Source organism: Lycium ferocissimum, chromosome 6 (genome assembly GCF_029784015.1).
Source record: "Lycium ferocissimum isolate CSIRO_LF1 chromosome 6, AGI_CSIRO_Lferr_CH_V1, whole genome shotgun sequence".
Classification (NCBI taxonomy): Eukaryota; Viridiplantae; Streptophyta; class Magnoliopsida; order Solanales; family Solanaceae; genus Lycium; species Lycium ferocissimum.
In genome coordinates this window covers 31,115,699-31,122,367 of record NC_081347.1, presented here as the reverse complement: position 1 = coordinate 31,122,367, position 6,669 = coordinate 31,115,699, and the positions used below count along the sequence as shown (strand labels likewise).

At 34.8% G+C, this 6,669-nt stretch overlaps 1 non-coding gene across 1 annotated transcript; it reads right to left on the bottom strand.

Annotated features, from left to right (window-relative positions):
• Positions 1 to 271: 271 nt before the first annotated feature.
• On the bottom strand, positions 272 to 378 carry LOC132061708 (small nucleolar RNA R71). Its single transcript, XR_009416128.1, has one exon. It is a non-coding gene; the product is annotated as a small nucleolar RNA R71 (small nucleolar RNA).
• Positions 379 to 6,669: the final 6,291 nt, after the last annotated feature.

The window sequence follows — 6,669 nt, the reverse complement described above, 5'->3', positions numbered from 1 at the left end:
AGGCCTGATTCAAACAATTCAACAATCTTGTATCTTCACTGGTGATCTAGCTGAAGATCCACACAGTCATTTAATTGATTTTCTAGAACTTGTTGAAACTGCTAAGTATAATGGAGTACCTGCTAAAGCAATAAAGTTGAGACTATTTCCTTTCTTTTTAAAAGGAGATGCCAAGACTTGGTTGCGAAGTTTGCCTCAAGGGTCTATTACCACATGGGATCAGATGACGCGGAAATTTTTAAATAAATATTTTTCTCCTGCTAAAACCACAAAGTTAAGACAAGATATTTCTGATTTCTTGCAGACTAACACTGAGTCAGTTTATCAAGCATGAGAAAGATTAAAATCAATGCTAAAAAAATGTCCGCACCACGATATTCCTGAACATATGCAGTTGTATATCTTCTATCATGGTCTAAAACCTTCATCTATATATATGTATATATATAGCTGCAGGAGGTTCTGTTATGTGAAAAACTACAGAAGAAACACTACAAATGATGAATGAAATCTCTGAAAATGCCATTCAATGGCCATCTGACCGCGTAGTCATCAAGAAGGCTGCTACTGTAAATCAAGCAGATGCTTTAAATACACTGACACAACAGATTGTTTTTTCGGCACAAAATTTGAATCTTTCGAGGTGAACACACAACAGTCAAGCCAAGTTGAGGCTTGTGACATGTGTGGAGGAAACCATCTAAACAATAAATGTCAAGCAAGCAATCAAAATGATGAGCAGGTTAATGCCCTCGGATACAAGCCATACTCTTTTGGTAGTCCATTGGCGCAAAAACATCCAGGCTTTCAATGGAGCAATCCAAATGGTAATGAAAACTCCCAAAGCTTTCAAAAGCAATAAGTACAGGGTTCACCCGGATACTAGAATCAAAACCGCGGGCCATCGAATTTTAGACCATATCAACAAACAAAACCATACCAGCAAAGGCCTCAACAAGCCCATTCAAATCTCGATGACCTATTGTACAAGTATATTAAAGCCACTGATGAAAAAATGGATAGTCAAAATTCGGCTCTAAAAATTTTGGAAATTTAGTTAAGTCAATTGGCAACTCTTGTGTCAGAAAAGATTCAAGGTCCCCTACCAAGTAATACAAAGAAAAATCCAAAGGAGCACCTTAAGGCCATTGCTTTATGATCAGGTAAGAATCTTGATGAACCTTATACAGAGAAACAAGACCAGAATCAGCTCGAACAACAAGTAGACAAGGGTGAGAATGCTAAAACAATTTCTGAAACATCAGAAGAAAGAGAAGTCAAGAAAAGTAATGAAGATATTGAAAAAATGACTCCTTTCCCTGTGAAAATTCCTTTTCCACAAAAGTTGAAAAGAGAGAAGCTCGATAATCAATTTGCAAAGTATTTGGAGATTTTAAAACAAATCCACATTAATATTCCTTTTATTGATGCTTTATTGCAAATGCCTTCATATGCCAAATTTTTAAAAGATATTTTATCAAACAAAAGGAAATTAGAAGAAGTTTCTGTGGTAATGCTTACTGAGAAATGCAGTGCGATACTTCAAAACAAACTACCACAAAAACTCAGAGATCCAGGTAGTTTTACAATTCCATGCACTTTGGGAGGGGTATACTTTGAAAAAGCACTTTGTGGTTCTGGAGCTTCAATAAATTTGATGGCTTTTTCTATTTTTAAAAAATTAGATCTTGGTGAGATAAAAAATACAGTTGTTTCTCTTTAATTTGCAGATCAAAGTACTAAGAAGCCTAAGGGAATCATTGAGAATGTTCTTGTTAAAGTAGATAAGTTTATTTTCCCTGTAGTTTTATAGTACTTGAAATGGAGGAATGTCCTGATGAACCAATAACTTTGGGTAGACCATTTCTTGCTACAGGTAGAGCAATCATAGATGTCCATCAAGGACAATTAATTTTTAAGAGTAGACGAAGAAGGACAATTAATTTTAAGAGTAGATTCATTTTTGATATGCAAAAGATACTAAGATTTTCAGGAGATGAGACATCATCTTCGTGTTTTTCAATTGACATGATTAGTGACCTTGCAGATGAATTAAAAAATGATCAATTAATTTTAGACTCAATGGAAAGATGCTTGGTCACATCAGGCACCACGGAGAATGATGACCCAACATAAAAGAAGAACCTGAGTTATTGGAAAAAGATTCGATGGTTGATGAGATACAACCAGAAGAAGTTCAACCAAAAATTGAACTCAAAATTCTCCTGTCTCATTTAAAGTATGTTTATCTTGAGCAAGAATTATTTGCATTAATCATTTCATCTTCTTTGCCTGCAGAATAGGAAGATAGTTTGATTTAAGTACTACGAGCACATAAAGGAGCCTTAGGGTGGACTGGTAGGCATCAAAGGGATTAATCCAGCTATTTGCACACACAAAATCCTCATGGAAGATAGCTACAAACCAATAATCCAACCTCAAAGGAGATTGAATCCTGCAATGCAAGAAGTGGTAAAAAATGAGATAATAAAACTACTAGCAGCAGATATCATTTACCCCATTTCTGACAGTCCATGGGTAAGTCCTGTTCAGGTAGTACCGAAAAAATGAGGTATGACTGTCATAAAAAATGAAAATAATGAACTCATACCTATAAGAACTGTTACAGGATGGAGAGTCTGCATTGATTACAGACGTCTCAATGATGCCACAAGAAAAGATCATTTCCTTTACCTTTTATTGATCAAATGTTGGAAAGAGTAGCAGGATATAAGCTTTATTGTTTTCTTGATGGATATTCAGGTTATAATTAGATACCAATTGCACCGGGAGATCAGGATAAGACAACTTTCACATGTCCCCATGAACATATGCCTACAGGAGAATGCCATTTGGTTTGTGCAATGCACCTGCCACATTTCAACGTTGCATCTCTGCAATTTTTTTGAACACGAATGAAAAGTTTTTGGATATTTTTATGGATGAGTTCACACTTTTTTGAAAAACATTTGAAGATTGTCTTCACCATTTGACCCTAGTTCTTAAAAGATGCGAAGAGACAAACTTAATTCTTAATTGGGAAAAATGTCATTTTATGGTTACTGAGGGAATTGTTTTAGGACATAAAATCACTGCTAAAGGGATAGAAGTTGATAAGGCAAAAATTGACCTTATAGCAAGATTACCCCCTCCCACAACTATTAAAGGCATTAGGAGTTTTCTCGGTCATGCAGGTTTTTATAGAAGATTCATAAAAGACTTTTCAAAGATTTCAAAATCTTTGACTAACCTCTTGATGAAAGATATTAAGTTTAATATGTCAGGTGATTGTTTGAAGGCTTTTGAAACTCTTAAGGAGAAGTTATCAACTGCACCTGTAGTCGTATCCCCTGATTGGAGTCAACCTTTTGAGGTCATTTTTGTTGCTAGTGATATAACAGTCGGAGCTGTTTTAGGCCAAAGAAAAGATAAAAAATTTCGTCCCATTTACTACGGCAGTAGAACATTAAATGAGGCTCAGCGGAATTATACCACAACTGAAAAAGAATTACTAGCAGTGGTGTTTGCATTTGATAAATTTTGTTCCTATCTAATAGGTACCAAGGTTACTGTTTTCACTGATCATGCGACTTTAAAATATCTCTTAACAAAGAAAGATGCCTGACCTAGATTATTAAGATGGATATCTTCAAGAGTTTGACATTGAGATAAAGGATAAAAAAGGAACGGAGAATCAGGTAGCTGGCCATTTGTCTAGATTAGAGAACCCCCTTCGTGAGTCTTTTGATATAAAAGAAGAATTTCTTGATGAACGTACTCTTTCTGTCAATTCAATTGTGACTCAACCATCCTGGTTTGCAGACATTGCAAATTACTTGGTTAGAAAGTGGACACCTAAAGATCTCTCTTATTAACAAAGGAAAAAGCTTATATCCGATGCTAAATATTATCTATGGGATGAACCTTGTTTAGATTTTGTGCAAATAATATCATTAGAATATGTGTACCCAAAGAACAAAGGAACCAAATATTGTACCATTGTCATGGTGGAGCAATCGGAGGACATTATGCAGCCAACCGAACTGCTTTTAAAGTTTTGGAAGTGGGATTTTTCTGGCTAACGCTTTTCAAGGATGCACGTGCATACGTCGCAAGATGTGACAAGTGTCAAAGAATAGGTAATATCACTAAGAGAGATGAGATGCCATTACAATCAATCCAGGTATGTGAAATATTTGATGTCTAGGGAATAGATTTTATGGGTCATTTTCCCTCATCTCATTCTCTTGAATATATCCTTGTGGCAGTGAATTATGTTTCAAGATGGGTTGAAGCCATTCCCACAAGGAAAAATTATGCTAGAAGCGTGTGTGATCTTCTCAAAAAAAATATTTTTACTAGATTCGGTACTCCACGAGTTAGCATTAGTGATCAAGGGACTCACTTCATGAATAGACAATTTTCTGCTTTGCTGTCAAAATATGGTGTAACCCATAAAACAGGAACACCATATCATGCTCAAACTCAAGGGCAAGTTGAGGTTTCCAACCGAGAATTAAAAAGAATACTTGAAAAAATGGTTGGAATCTCAAGAAAAGACTGGGCTCTGAAATTAGAGGACACTTTATGGGCATATCGAACGGCGTTTAAAACGCCAATCGGTACTACCCCATACAAATTAGTCTTTGGAAAGGCTTGTCATCTTCCTATTGAATTAGAAAACAAAGCTTATTGGGCACTAAAAGCACTAAATTCTGAAATGAACTTCGCTGGTAAAAATAGATTTTTTCAGGTTATTGAGTTGGAAGAGTTGAGATTGGAAGCCTATGAAAATGCCAAAATTTTTAAAGAAAAAACCACAAAATAGCATGACAATTTAATCCGACAAAAAGTTTTCAAAATTGGAGATCAAGTACTTCTCTACAATAGTAGACTTAGGCTATTTCCAGGAAAATTGAAATCCAGGTGGACAGATCCTTACAATGTTAAAGATGTTACTCCATACGGAGCAATTGAAATTCATCAGATCAATGGAGAAAACAAGTTTAAGGTAAATCGTCACAGGTTAAAATTGTACTTCGAAGGAAATTTTGAGCAACAACCATCTGCCACTCTAATAGACTGATGAAGTTGAGAATTTCTAAGTCGAGCTGACGACGTTAAACTCAGAACTATGGTTTCTTACTTGTAGCCATTGAGGGAGAAGCAATGGAGCCTTATAAGTTTAACATAGATTCGAAAAATTAAATGCTTAACCAATTGATCTGGTCAATATCCAGATTATTGTACAACCGTAACATCTCATGAAGGCCTTTACAAAAACAGAGTCACCTACAAAGGAGCAACTCCATGGTGATTGGTATGCCTAAGTAACTGGTTGGTTAACCACTTAATGGTACAACTCATATGTTGGCACTGTAAATTTTTTGGTGTATATGTATAACCATGACCTCATGACTGTTAATGTCTTAAATTAGTTCAGTCTATTGCACATAGAATTAGGTGTGGTCACAGTTTCTTTCAAGCTTTCTTCTGTGATCATAAATTTGAAAGCCAAAAAAATAAATAAATCAATGAATGTTACTAGTATGTATGTATGTGTATATATATGTGTGTGTGTGTGTGTGTGTGTTGCATTTAAGTGTGTATACTATTTGATGCTAGTATTTTTTTCCTTACGTCTAAGTGTTGCACTACTAGTAACGTTAGTAAGATATTATTACTTATACATAACTATTAAAATCTGTAGATATTTTTAAAAAAGAAAAAAAGAAAAAAAAAAGAGAAAATATTTTTAGATTCAAGATATGTACGTATTGGACATGTGTTTAGCCTACAATATTTTTCTTGTTAAAAAGGGGTTGGGGGGGCAATTGGCGCGAATGCCCCTCTTTTGGGCTGGTCTTTAGATTTTGCCCCTCAAAATGGTGGTCTTTAATTATTGCCCTTCCGAGCAAAACTAACATAGTAAAAAGACATTACTACCCCTAACCGTTACATATAAAACACAACAACTCAAATCCTTCTATCGTTAACCCAGCCCAACTTCGTTCCCAAACCAGATTTCTCAATTATTCAAATCGTTGTTTCAAGCCAGATTTCTCCATTGATTTTGCTGCTACAATATCAGTAAAAGGTACAAATCTTAATTCAACTCAATTTAACGATTTTATGGAGTTTAGATGGTTAATATTTGAAAAAGATCATCTTCTACGACCTGATTATTAAGAAACAGATGACATACAGCTCAGATTGAACATTACGCACTATAAAATTATTCAGCAAAATAGAATCGATTGGATTTAATGCTTTGTTCTGATTTTAACTACTTTATACCTTAATTAAATTAGTATACAATGCTTATTTACTTGAAATTGTAATTATAGTAAATTCAATTTAAATCAGTCAATGCTTATCGATTTAAACTTGAATTAAGGTAAACCGTATTGTGCAAATTTAGAACAAGTATGCCGGAGGAGGCAAAAGTTCAATTTACAAAAGAGTAGATTATGCCGTTAACGGCAATGTTTTGAACCAATTTCATAACAAGTATGCCGGAGAAGGCAAAAGTTCTGGTTTATGTAGAAGTATAAATTAGTCCAGTTACTTACTGCATTATCATCAGCAAAACAAAAATTCATTATGCCGGAGGAGGCAAAAGTTCAATTTACAAAAGAGTAGAGTATGCCGTTAACGGCAATGTTTTGA